Consider the following 14818-nt stretch of genomic DNA (forward strand, 5'->3'; position numbering starts at 1 on the left):
ACAGAATTAGAATTTCCTTAGAAACTGAGATGCAGGTGTTAATTTATCATCAGCTTGAGTGGAGATCAGAAAGAAGAGACTGTGATGTGTACATATAAGAGTCAGTTAAGTGTTTTTCTTCCTTTTGTGCATGTATTCAGCCTTCTGTCTGAACTTTGGTGCATACTTTAACCTCACCTGTCTATAAAAATAAAAACTCTTTATACAGTCAATAACTGCAATATATTACTTTGCTTTGCCGTTTGTTTTTCTCTTCAGTTACACAGATTTGATATTCTGTGCAACTGACAGAAAACCCAAATTATATATAATTGATGATTATTTAACACAACAGAAAAGCAGCAAATTCTCAGATTTGGGAACCTGAATCTATCAATATGTACTTAATAAATGACTTATACGGTTAAGTATGTGTGTGTGTGTGTGTGTGTGTGTGTGTGTGTGTGTGTGTGTGTGTGTGTGTGTGTGTGTGTGTTGTGTATTTTCCTGCTTTTTTGTCCTTTGCCAGTCACATGCCTTCACATACAATATACAGCAGCATTCACCTGCTTTTCAGTGTCTTGTTACTGTCTGCATCCAAATATGTTCCCTGCTTTAATCATTCTGATCCTCCTACACAGATATTGTAATGACATTTGTATTCAATCTGGGACTCTGGAGCAGCCTCCCTGTTGTAGCCTGTTTCTTCCCATTAAATGCTTATGAAAATGCAGTATAGAACACTGCAATTTGAAATGCAGTTCTTTATATGTTTAGCTGATTTCATTTAGTCTTTAATGGCTTTTGTCCTGAGGTTCCAGTGCCGTGTAGTTTTGCTAAAAGCTGAATTGGATAAATAGGAAAACTAAATTTTATTTGAAGTTATGCTGCTGTTTAAAATATTGGCTGTATATAATATTGGTAGCTTTTTTCTGCTCACATTTATTCATCTTGTGTTGTCTGTTGTTTGTTTGTTTGATTTTTAACCTTTATTAAACCAGAAAAACCTAATTGAGATTAAAAATCCCTTTTTCAAGAGTGTCCTGGCCAAGATACATAAAACAAATAACACAAAATACTGTATGTCTCAATATCAGAATGGAACACTACAGTTATAAATCATGCATAAAAGCTGCAATATAATCATATAAAATATTTATTTCATCCTAAAGACAACTTAAAACTCCTTAAAACAACCTAATTGCTATCTAAATCCCAAAATAAGTGAAATAAAACAAATAAGACCAATCTAAAAAACAATCAATGACACTAACACATTTAGACTCTAAAATACTCCAAAACATCAGCAGCCAGATAGAGAGCAGACAGATAGTGCAGCAATTACTTAAATTCAGAAAGAGAAACCAAATTGTGCAATTTTAGATCAAGTTGCAGAAGGTTCCAGGCAGAGGGTGCAGCATACATAAAAGCTCTTTTACCTAATTTAATGTGGACAAATAAGGTGGTTGTAACCCAAGAATGGATTTATAGATAAATATGAGCGAGTACTTTAGTGTACAGGAAGCTAAAAAGGACCAACCAACCCCAGTGTACAAAAAACAATGATATGTGAGAGCCTTACTATTTGTAATAAATCTTACAGCTCCATGATATAATATGGATATAACAATATATGATATTGTTATGCAAATCAGCAATTATTGTCAGATTAATTCAAGAATTTATCTGAAAAAGCTTTCATGATCACACAATGTGGTGGGCAGTTTTCATCATTATTCCTTCTTTTTCGTGGGTTCATACAGCATGTGAGACTGAAGAAATGCTTTTTACTGGGAGACACTGAGAAAGAATTCCAACCCTTGACTGGCTTCTAGCTACCTTATTAAAAGAGCAAGTCTGGATGGGGGCCTGTTGAAGTTTGACTTGATTTCCCCAGTGACCAGCACACCAAACCAGTTTTATTGCTGTGACAAAAAGGGCCTTGGATAAGTTCTGCAGGAGCAATGACCCTCAAATGGCAAAGAAAAAAGTTTGCTCCTGACATGAACTAACATCTTGCACCATATAATATATACTGAAACGGATACCAAGCATTGTTACAAGAAGAGCAGAGCGTGTGATGAAATTATAGATCCATTATTGTAGGTTTCAAGATAACAGAGGATATTTTAAAGGCTTATTTCTTCTCTTGTACCATATATGACTCATCTGTAGCATAGTGTGTCATCCTTTTTGTCTTTAAAATGCAGTGTAGACAAAATAATCAAAATTTATTTGGCTGCTACATATACGGTGTTACAGCTGACATAGCACTTCTCTTATCTTTTTGATTATGCTTTCGAAAGAAAATTATACAATAATACAAGATAATACTTATACTAATGCTAATGCCACTACCATCATAAAATAATAATAAAACTAATGTCAGAGGGCGTAGTCATTAGAACAATTTTATGATTTTCCACTCTGGATGTGCTGCTATTTCTGGTTTTTAAGATTTGCTTATGGATGTATCCAGTGGGGCTTCTACAGTAAGTGTCTCTGCAGTCTACCATAACTGAGCTGTGTTGTAATCCTTTAACATATATGCTCTCTGACTGACAGTCTGTCTCAGTCAGCTGAGCAACTTCATAGTCTTTAACAGTCTCTGAGCTCGACTCAAATCTGATTTATTTTCCTCATGCTTCTACAATTCCAAATGTCTCAAAAACCAACTTGTACATCCAGAGGTAACAAATTGCTCTCTAGGGAAAAGGGGCCAATGCAAAAATCTATGCCAAAGTAGCAACTTTTTTCTCTGTCTAAAAACAAAAAATCCAAAATGACTTTCTATAGAAATGTCATAATGTTATAATTTACTCTATTGTGAAGAATACATTTAGATTTTGGACACTTATGAATCATCATTTTGGTGTAGTGTTGTGTTGCACAGCTGTTCATTTGTTGTCATGCACATTACATTTTTTGCTGCATATTGCATAAATTCAGTTTTGGGCAAAAATGGTGGACATTGTGCAAAATACATCTTCTGGATGCACTGGGACGTATCATCAGTGATGTGACCTTTGGTCCTTGGGTGTTTTGGGTCTCTCAACATCAGACACCCTCGTCCAGGCGACCCAGCGGGGGTTGATCAGGCTCCAACTTGCGTCCAACTATGAAATAGCCCTCTTGATCCAAAGCAACCTGGTGGCTTTCTCTGTGGCTTTGCTTATGGATTGAATCGCCCTCTTCTTCGCTGCCCCTGTAATGCCCAGTTGGTTGAAGACTTTGCAGAGTGAGCGTCCTGCAAAGCTGCTTGCCCAGATCGACGTGCAGCTGCTAGTCAGAGGCTGCGTTGAGAAGGCCCATCCTCGTTTTTGGTTGTGAGCGGGGTTTCTGTCCAGCTTTGACAAAGGTGATTGACTTCTTTGGGGCATACTGGTGTTTGCTGGTGCTGATGGCAGTGGCTATGCTCTAAGCAACCGCCTTGAGCCCCTGGTCATGGTGCCAACAATAGTGGGCTACCCCAAGGACCTTCAGGCAGCTACTGAGGAGATATTCTAAGGATTCTATTTCATTGCAAAGTGGGCACGAAGGTGTCTTGCTCTTGCCCCAGACATGAAGGTTTGCTTGGCTTGGTAGGTCATTGTAGACAGCCTGGACAAGGAACTGATGCAATGGAAGTCTGCCTGCATGACGTTTGACCAGGTATTCCTGCGCTGTGCTATATTCTCCCACCTTGTCCCTGCTGCCTGAGCCCCATCCTGTTCACTTGCTCTCCCTCCACACCTGCTAGGACCTCTTCCTGGATTAGGTGGTGTCTCTCCATGCCCTGGGCCTTACCACCCGGGGTCTTTGGGAAGTATCCCAAGCCCTCTCTGCCTATTGCCATGATACTCACAAGCGCCTTTTGCCTTAGGCATGACTGTGCCACCTCCACTGCATTCTCTGCCCTCCTGCTTTCTCCGACCTTGATGGATTCAACTGTTGTCAATGGGACTGTGTGAACTAGCAGAGGCCACAGGACTCGGGGCAGGATGGAATGTTGATAGATCCAGGCCTTGAATCTGCCAGGCAGGCCTGACTTGTCGACTTTGGTGAGCCAGGCTTCAAAGCCTTTGTTGGTTTTTTGAATGGCAGCAGAGTCTTTCAGAGTTGAGTAAAAGAGCTTCCCAAGACCCTTGACTGGTTGCTCTGTGAGAGGGAGATGGCAGTTTCGGATAGTGGAAAGTGGAATTTGTCAACCACCTTCCAATTCTTCAGCACCATGGTCCTTGCCCGGCTGATAAGTTTCTAAGGACCTTGTAGAATCCACCTACTCCCTGGGACCAATGTTGTCATGATGGTAAGGTCATAAATGCTCTTATTAGGGGCTGTCATACACGAGACTTGGTTAGAGGGCCTCTGCATTTCACCTTGGCTGACTTGGCCACCATGTTCATGGCAAGGGCAAAAAGAATAACAGAGATGATACTTTTTCAAGCCAATGCCGATCCAATGTTTCTGACCCAGAAGTGACCCTCAGCCTGAAATTAGTGTAATAATCCAGGGTCAAGTCATTGATCTTGCTGGGAACATGATGGCGGTGTAGTGCAAGCTCAACCAGTCTGTGCGGTATGGACCCTTAAGCATTGGCCAGGTTCAACCACAGAATGACTAGGTCGCCTCTGTTTTCATGGGCTTCTCTGATGAGCTACATGACTGCACCAGTGTGCTCGAAGCAACCAGGGACAAGCAACCTTCCCTTTGACACTTAGCAGCGAGATTGACCAAAACTGATTGATGTTCTTTGAGTTTTCCTCTTTGGGGACCCAAACTCCCCCCAGCGCACCTCCACTGGTCAGCAACTCTCCCCCTTCACCATGTCACTTTCAAGATTTCAATAGGTGTCAGAGGAGCTCTGGGCAGTGCTTGTAAACTATGTAGGGTACGCCACTGGGGCCTGGAGCAGAGGCTGAATGTGCTGCCTTGATGACCTCCTCGACCTCCTTCAGACTCAGCTCCCTCAGATTGAACTCTGAAACATACCCCCAGGATCTCCTGGGGGTATGTTTCAGAGTATAGGGAGTGACTTCGTACATAACTTTTCAAATGTGTGTATGAGTTAATAATCACTCAAAGATGTTTCAGTCTCACTCATTAAACTTATAAAGTACACATAGTGTATGTTTTGTTCAGCCTGTGTTTGACACTGAATGTTTAGAAATGAATTATTTATAATTAGGCTTCAGTTAGTTTAGAGAACTACAGTATAATGGCAAAAATTTTCATCCGATACAGTGTGCGATTTGTGAAGTCATGAAGTAAATTTGCTCTCTGCTTGCCTGCAGGAACTAGTCCCTCTGGAGTTATGTCCTGTCATTTTAACTCTTACTGCAGTTCCAATGCTGTGGACACAGGGTTCAGCTACATATGTAATATGGTGCACAAGTGTGTGCCTCATGCGAACCTACTGTAATACTATATTATAATATTATGAGTTAATTCATCTCATTAGATAAATTCAACAACAATATTCGTTATTGCCTTTTCCTACTGTCACAGCTTTGTGCTGTTGCCAAAAGGCAAAAACAAAATAAAAAAACACATTGCATGCATATTGTTATATTGCTAAGTCAGTCACCATTTGAACTGTGCTTGTATAACAGCCTGTTGCATAACAGAATGTGGGATTTTACACAAGAAACTACTGTTCAGGAAAAACTTCAAATGGACGGATATAATTATTTGATGAGAGGTGTTTTATTATTCAATTTATATGGCAGGTACAGTCATTTTACCTGCCTTTATTCTTACAGCATTTAGATAAATGTGAGACCAGCCATCTGTGAAAAAAAAGTGTTAATGGCTGAAGTGTGAAAATCACAGGTGTCCATCATAAAATAAGTGAAACATGAGACATTACAAGCAAGTTACACCATACAGGATGGATGCATTACATACAAGACTAAATGTAGCAGGATCTCAAATGGTACAAAGATAATTTCACAGCCAAGGAAATGTTCTAGCGGACATATTATGCACATTTACAGGTCTATAGTTTAATCTGGGGCTCTACTGGAATATCTTTGCTCATTTACAGTTTAAAAAACAGCAAGGTAGAAAAAGCCGTCATAACATAACGTTCAGAGTAGGCTTAAGCCCTGGCTTTTGACTTGCAGAGATCATTTCTACATACATAAACCTCAAGTTTTGGAACTTTGACCATGTTAAATATACAGTAGATATCTGACATCATAAAAGTATAAAAATAACAGAAAATTACAAAAAGCACAATATGTCTCCTTTAACAAATAACAGTTCTGAGGGCTATTTAGCATATTATAGTTTAGTTGAGGTACAACCACAAGTAGGTTCAAACTAAATCATCCACTTACAGAAAGGCATTGTCACTGGCAGTGCAAAGTGACAGTGAGCTGTTGAGTTGTTTCCCTTGACCTTAAGTCAAGAGCATTTGTGTCCTAAAAATATGCATTTGCATTGCAAAAGAAGCTGCTGCCTTTCCATATCCATATTTATGGCTGTGTCATATAGGGCCCAGTGTGCCAAGATGGCAAGTAGATAAAACAAAGCTAGAGTAGAACCTGATAGGAGAACACAAGAGTTTTCAGATGAAGGTGAAAAAAAAGAGGATTTATTTTCTGTGTATGAGTGGCACTGTGCTGCGTGTTACATTACTGTCAACATTATTAAGCCAAGCCACCACGCTGTGCCCAGCTCTTTGACCCAAGTAGCTCAAAGAAGTTTTCTGAATCCCTTTCACTTGATCCAGGGCAGTTATCACAGAAAATATGATGAGATGCCTGTGATCTCAGTGCTATCCCTCGCTCTCGGGGGGTACTGAGCAGTGGGACAGCCTGTGAAGGTGACACCATACCAGCACCTTGCACAAAGCCATGCACAGCTTGCCTGGGATTGATATTCCTCAAAATCCCCAGCCAATTACTGAAGTGGAGCCTTGGCAGTGACTGCAGAAAATGTTGAAGGCATGGCTCAGGGGGACGACAAGTACTTCAGTCCTGCAAAATACAGCATAATGTGCTTTAAACGCAACATCATTTCTGACTTGTGTTTTGTTGTTCAAGTGAATCAATGTCCTGAATCTTTATATCCTGGAGCACTGGAGCTGTCACCGCAATGTCTGCTTGACAAAGAGCTTTTAGTTGAAACCTGAGTTAAAGAGAAACGTTTTAGCCAAAGGAATCGAGGAACCCCAACCACTCGATCATCCCTCAAGCAGTTTTTCACTTGTTATTCCAGCGTGCCTGTGGAGAGCTCTGGGGAAACTATAGGATTGTGTTTCTTTTGCTTGTCATAAAACTTTTTCCCCTTATCAGCTCAGTAATTCCAGGTGATGCATTTGTGTACAATGTAATGACACCCTCAGAGTTTCTATAACAGTACAACTTGTTATGCAGGAGGTAATCTCCCTCAGAGGAGAGAAAAGGTCAACTTCTCTGCACCTTGGAGGACAGCATCTGTTCAGTGATATTTAAGGAGAGAGATCACAGACGAAGTCCTCTACCAGTGTTGTTCTCTCTCTCCAGTTAGACACGTTTAATGAGAGAATGTGATTGAAATCAACTGAGACCAGGGATGCTATTGATTTTTTGGGGATATATAAGTCATGCATCTGAGAAGAATTATATGTGCTTTCTTGTGTATGTGTGTGAAAAAAAACAGCTGACAGCAAGTTAACTAAATCAGACCAAATGATGGAAACCAGCATGGTGCTTATTTTTTTCTCAGTGGTGTATTCATTAGTCAGCCAATAATTGTATCAGTTAATAATGATAAAGAAACAGAAAAGTACTGAACGAGAATTCAACAGGGGATGATTGAGGCATCTCACAGAGGAAGATAAATAGATACGGTGTCCTTTGTCCATTTGCAGTAATATCAGTTCTCGATTAAAGACACTGTGCTGAAGGCTATTGGAGGCCGACTTTGGGTAATATTTGCCAGGACTGGATGTAAGAATGTGACACAGAGGGAAAATGTGGCTTTTTTTTTACTTCTAGCTTAAGGGAGCTCTAGCCAAATGAAAAATATCTTTGATAAACAGGATATTTTTTGAGTCAAATCTAGCTTTGCAGCAATTGCCAGGCATGATTGCCTGACCAGCCTGCAGTGTTGTGAGAAGCCATTCCTACGGGCCAGTCACTTACTGTGTAGGCAGCAGAAAAACAACCATGACAGATCAAATAATTATTCATTAAAGGTAGAGTTATCATATTCAGCACATTAAAAGATAAAAAGCATGTATGTGCCTTAGGACACTAAAATGGATGTTAAAGCTATTCAACTGGAAAAACAAAATACTTGCCAAAATTGAAAAGAAAAGTCCCCAAACATATTACCTCGAGACTTCTTGTCTTTACATCTCAAGTCAAGTTTCACAGCCATCCTAAGTCCTCATTTTTGTGAGTTAAAAGATAGGTTTGTGTTTTTTCAGGTGTGTTAAAACAATACTGATGTGCCCATATATCCATGGAAATAGGTCACTGTAACAATTCCTACTCCCCATACTGGCCCTGAAGCTTTTCCCCTGGAACGGACAAAACTGGACATAATCCACAGCCCTCATATTGTCCAAAAATGCATTCAAAAGATCAGCTGAAGCTAATATGAAGCTTCAGCTGTCTGAGTGAGCTAAATCAAGTCGGTATTTTCCAAAGGTGTAGTCTATTTAGTACAAACTTCCCTTTCCCAGATTTATCCTTAAAATCCAGCAACTGTCAAAGTCTCAAGTCTCAGCTCTGTTAGAAACAATACTGACAACAATAACAACATAAACAATAATAATCCTGCAATATTTTAGAAAATGTGCTTGCTTGTGGTTGCCTATTATGAGCAAGGCTCTAGGGATAATATAGTGGAGAGAAATTGTTTTCACCTGCTGCATCTTCCTCATTAGCATGGCCCGGTCTGCTCATGAGGTTACAGAGTCATTTTGTGCGATGCAAGTCTTGACATGATCTGCTTGAGGTGAACTGAACCAAGCTTTCAGAGAATGGTGTTCCAGAAAAGGGAAAAGCAGTGAGGAAAATGACGCTTTCCTGACCTGCTTGAATAAAACAGCACAAATAGGAGTAGAATACAGAAAACTACTAGTATAGCGTAGTGCATAAGTTATGGAAAAGTTATATTAGCATATTAGCATATCAGCACAGTGCTTCAGTTTGTTTAAAGAAAAACTCAAAATTAGCAGCAACAGAATGAAGAGGGTGTAGATAGGTAATGTTCATGCTTGTATGCCGTCTTTTCTTGTGAGCGTCCTCTCACTAATGATGTCTGACAGGGACATGTTGAAAGATAAAGGTTAATCACTCTTTGTCCAAGTGCTCAAAGACCCAAATCCTTTCTGTGCCATCCTTTGTATTCCGAAAGAGTACCTTCAGCTCCTCATTTCCCCCTGTAATTGCTTTGTAGAAGGGCAGATGTTTCAGGACAAAGTATAGATAAAGGATATTTCGTTGTGTTTGTAATGGCCTCAGTGTTAGAGGATTGCCTAATAATCACTTGTGCTTTCTCAGTAATATCCTTGACTAATTACTAGGGCTGCAACTAAGAATTATTTTTAGTATGGCTTATGTTATCACTTAATTTTCTTTAAATGTATCGATCAATCATTGAAGTCCCCCTACACTCAGAAATATGTTTTGTTTATTGTTATTTCACACTTCACTGTGCAGAATTATTTGAAAGTTTGACACTAAAAGGCTGTTTTCACATTCATGTGTTAAAGGGGGAAAGTTTCTCCCCTCAAATTGGAGTCTAACACAGCATTTGAACTGGATTTATCTATCTAGGGGGAGGTGGGGTGATTTTAACGTTACTTATGCTGGTCAGTGATTTTAATACAGAACAGAGTGCGTATGTGGGTAATTTTTCATTCCCACCTCAGAAATAATTACAACTGCAATTACACACTGCTTTTCTGCAAACTCACTCGTCATTCTGTAATTTAAATCCCATCCAGAGACATGTCCTTGTATTTTAAAGTTTATCTCTATAGCTAAGTTTTTTTTCCCATGGGAAGAGCTGCTTTTCTTTCCACTGCATTTTAGCAGCTCAAGTGTGAAATTTGACTTTTGTGTGAAAATGAAGGAAGTAGAAAATGTTTTTGCTAATCTGATACACAGAAACATGTTAACATCAACACATACAGTAGGCCTATTTGGGGAACAAACACAATGATGGAGAAAAAACCATTATTTTACATGTAGTTTTTCCTTATCTTCCAAACCAAGTGTTAGATTGCTAAGTCCTCTAGGACATTTTATTTCAAAAAGAGAACCAAGGTAAACAAAGCTAAACTGTACAGTGATGGTACAGCACACAGTGTGTTTTTGTGTTCTGAGACTTAAGGCTCTTTGGTTTGTTTTTAGTCTGTAGTATAGCCTTGAAGAAATGTGGACAAACATTCACCCAAAATATGAGAATTGTTCTTCTACCATATTTCCTCAAATACAAGATGGTGATGAATTAAAAGCAGGGTCTCTGATAATGGGCGGGGGGGCATGGTTGACACGAACAAATAAAGGCTGGCCTTGCCGAGGAAAAAATAAGGGTGGTTAAACTCCTGGTGTGTGTTACATAATGTGCATGCCAGTTAAGCATAAATAGTAGTTGCCTGGATATAACTCCAGTTCTATGAGTACATGCGGAGCCTCAAGGAGCCTTCATACTAAAATATGAGCAAATATACTTATCAAACAGAGGGAATTAGAAATAAAGGCCTCTCTCTAATATAAGCCTGCTTCCAATAAAGGCCTGGTACCCTCTGTAGTTGAGGTAAATAAAGGCCCCGGCCACTATTTGAGGAAATATGATATTCTGGTATTCCACTTCTAAAGCACATAAAACATCATGTGAGATAAAGTGAAAAATATAGTGAAGGTATCCATTTACAACTCAGGGAAGTAACTTTAAGCATATGTGCAGGTCAACAGTCTGAAAAATGCCATTTGTTGATATGAATCTCTATTGCAGCATACACACACAAGCCTACTGTATATGTTTAGTTCCCTTTTTAGACACTACTCATGGAAATCTGTTCATATGTTAACACTGCACTAACTGAGATTTAGGAAGATGTATTTTTAAAAAGATTTTCTGCAATCCCTTGCACATTCTCTACTCTGCGATCAAGCGGTTATCTCACTTATCACTGAATTTCCGTAAAACTGCTAAGACATAATTACAGACCGTAACCATGATGAATCTACTTCTGTAATCACTCTGCAGCTATACTTCTCTCTTCTTTGTCACTGACTGTCAGCACCAATTAATATCTGTATAATGAGACTCCTTTTTTGAAACAACATAGTCGATGTACTTGATTGTATAACTTACTCAGGGAGTATTTTGTCAACTCATGTCTCTCATGTCTTAAATAACACAAGGAATCAGAACAACTATTGAAAGGTTGGAGATTTGTCTGGAGATTTAGTGTAGGTCAAATTTAAAAATGTGTTCCTTTGCAACCATCCTTGCAACATCTTGGATAATAATATCAGTTTAAGTCATCTGGTTGGCTTAAATAAATTGCTACAAGATTCATTTGTAAAAACATTGCCTTTGTCAGCACCATCTGCCCATAATGTCTTTTTTCTGGCTTGTTTAAAAAAAAAGCTTCTAGCACAGTAAGCCTATGTACCTCTCTAGTTCTTCCTGGGCATATAAGGGTTGGAGGACCACAGGGGCATTCAGGTGGTTTAAGGCTTTACAGTAAAACATCAACCATGTAATTGCAACATCTCTGGTTGGGGTCCAGCTGGAGGCCTTTGTTGCATGTCATCCCCCTTTCTCCACTAAGTTTGGTGACGCCACTTCAGATCTTTGATGGCTTTCAGCAGGCCCTGAGAGTGAGGCAGACAATTACCAGGAGCTATTTTTAGGATGTTGCCCTTCCCTGTAAACCCTTGCCATGTAGATTAGATCTTTGTCATTATGCTCAGAACAATGAAAATCTGTTTAGCAGCTCCTCAGCAGTGTGCAGCATAAAAAAACAGTAAAGTTCAGTAAATAAAAGTCAATATAAATAAAAGCAAAATATATATACAGAGGCAAACGATAAAAACAAGACAAAGAGAGAACATAAAACTGCACACAAAACAATAAAACTGCACACAATACATGATGAGTGCCAGGCCTCTGCGTGCAACCGCACCGCCATCTTTTTCCCGAATGAATAGAGTAGTAGACATGTACTGCTGCTGATTGTTCACAGTCATTGTTAAAAACGAACACAAAATGCACCTTGAGCCAACTAGGGCTGTTTTGTGTGCAGCAGAGACAGTTGAGCATCTTGATTGATTGGAGCAGGTCGCAGGGTTTGTTGGGAAGTGAAGAGCACTGGAGTTTATGGATTGAGTTTGATTCCAGGCTAGCAACAGGATCAGTACAGACATAAAAAAATCACGGTTGGACAGGTATTAGCAAGGCTGAGTGCAAGTTGTCATTTTACTCAATTGTAAAAATAAGTGTTGAGCAGTTAATGTCTTTTGAGGGGGTAACAGTAATGGGATTTTGTACAATAATGATCCAGGATGTGAGGTATTGTAGATTTTGACATTTTTCTTTGGTTGGTTGGTGTGTGTGGTTTCGTCTTTCTTCTAACAGCTTGTGCCATTGTTTTATTTGGGGGGAATATAGTGTAATATCTTAATTGTGGATACCCAATTGAAAACATAACACACAATCCTAAGGTCTCTACGGTCGCTAATGGCGAAGCTCATACTCTGTACTGAATAGGCAAGTGATTTACCCATCCAAACTCTCTGGGAGCCTTGGCTAAAGGACGCATACCTTTAGGACCTTTGGGTTCAATATTTATTTGTAATTCAATTTGCCTCTTTTGATTTAATCTATATAACACAGCTCTAAATTACTGAAGACAAATAAGCAGCAGAATACCAACTGAGTGGAATATTGCCAATGGAGGACAAAGTGATGTATCGTCCCATTGTTGGTTTGTCTCATTTATATTGTACTATGCTAACTGGCAAAATACTCTACAGACGGACTTCATTTAGAGCACCATTAATAGTAAAGGTAGGATGTAAAAATGGCTCGCCCACTGCATAAGCCTAAAAAGTTTTCTAGCTTTCAGGTTTGCTTCAGCAACCCATTGTGCGTCCCACTGCACATGCGCATTGGTGTTTTTCCACATAAACTTTACATTGATGATGACGTCACACATCTAAAAATAGCTTCCCTAGGCTCTAGGAGAGTTTTACAAATATTCAATCTTAATGACTTGAAAGTTCAAAATACAAAGAGTAATCATTTACTTTGTTTGCAGTTCGAGGTGAGCAGACATCTTCTGTTACGGTGGTCAATGGGGGAAAATACTTTTTGGGCCGCAGGTTGGCCATGTGGACAGATTGGCTGTTAAGGCATGATAACTACCTGGTACTTCATAGGATCGCAACAGTGTGTGTAAGAATGGCTTTGACAGAGTTCAGTAGAACTAGTTAGATGTCAGAAAAACAATTGTTTAAATGAGTAAATAAATCAGTCAATAAATGAATGAGTAACTATTTTGATAATCAATTAATCATTTTGAGTAATTTTTTAAGAAAGACATGTCCAAATTCTCTGATTCCAGATTCTTATACGGGAATATTTCCTGGTTTCTTTGGTGATAGTACACAAAATGTCTGTGGGTTGTGGACTGTTGGTCAAGACAAAACAAGACATCTTCTGATATTTTCTGGACCAAACAACTAATCAATTAATCAAGAAAAAAAATGGAAATAGTAATCGATTATAAAAATAATTGCAGCCCTACTCTCAACAATCCATCCAGGGCTGAAAAAGGTCTAAAACCATTTATATTCAATATTAGAGGTTTTATATTTGTATCCATCAAACTCTACACTCACCTTAAAAGCAGTAACAGAAACTCCAACCACTGCAAAACTACAATACCACAAAAATTGACAAAAACTAAATTAGAAATATGATTTATCACAAACAGAAGTACATGATGTCCGCTTGCTTGGTCTTTCTGGCTGACCCTGAATTGAGAACAATCCATTCAGCACAGGCTGAACATGGAAACAAGCAGAGTGGTCTCCTCAGGAGGACACACTGTTTTGACTCTGTTCTCAAGCAGAGATGGAAACAGAGCTGCACGTCCTTTTACCCTGCACACAATCCAAATAAACATGACTAATAATTTATAACAGGCATAGAAACCTACTGTTTTCTCTGTTCTGTTCAATTATTCGTTCCCTCTGTGATTGTGACGAGATACAACACATCTAGCTGCTAGTTTGACACACTATCTTTCCTCTCTGAGTAATAGTTGGAGTTGGATACTCGGAGGCAGATTCTCAAGTTTACATGAATTGTTTACATGAATGAATTATGTTTTCTTAATATTTTTGTTGTATTTCAGTATTTTGATGTAATTTTCATTGTTAGAGCGATCGTTCACATGCAGTAATCATTGTTACTCTTTGCTTTGGCAAAAAATACTGCTCTGTATCTTGATAGTAAAGCTTATTTTAATATAGGAGATGTAGATTTATTTTCTCAAGTGTAGCCTATAAAACTGTAAAATGTTTCAATTCTACAGAACAAGTAACAGAACGCCACGCAGAGGAGCAAAAGCTGTCCACACAGACTGTTGAAAAGGAAAAGACAGTACATTGGTGAATAATTATATTTTGAAACCTGCGTAACTTTCATATAGATTTTTTTATCTTGATTGTCTGGAACAAACGAGAGCACAGTGGTGTGTCTGTTACTTCCTCTTTCTTCAATCTACACAAGCCAGCAGCATGGTCTTTCAATCCTTAGCCTACATAAAACCACATTTCTCTGAACATGAAGCATTGGCATTTGATGAATGGCAGGCTGTTGTTGTGTTCTGCATGTTATT

The 14818-nt window shown here is 39.0% G+C and overlaps 1 protein-coding gene and 1 pseudogene across 1 annotated transcript in view; one reads left to right on the forward strand and one right to left on the reverse strand.

Annotated features, from left to right (window-relative positions):
* The window catches only part of b3galt1b (UDP-Gal:betaGlcNAc beta 1,3-galactosyltransferase, polypeptide 1b), a 48105-nt gene that overhangs the window by 4754 nt on the left and 28533 nt on the right, over positions 1-14818 (forward strand). The window lies entirely within an intron of this gene.
* Positions 3037-5003, reverse strand: LOC137193265 (uncharacterized; annotated as a pseudogene).

Source organism: Thunnus thynnus, chromosome 11 (genome assembly GCF_963924715.1).
Source record: "Thunnus thynnus chromosome 11, fThuThy2.1, whole genome shotgun sequence".
Classification (NCBI taxonomy): Eukaryota; Metazoa; Chordata; class Actinopteri; order Scombriformes; family Scombridae; genus Thunnus; species Thunnus thynnus.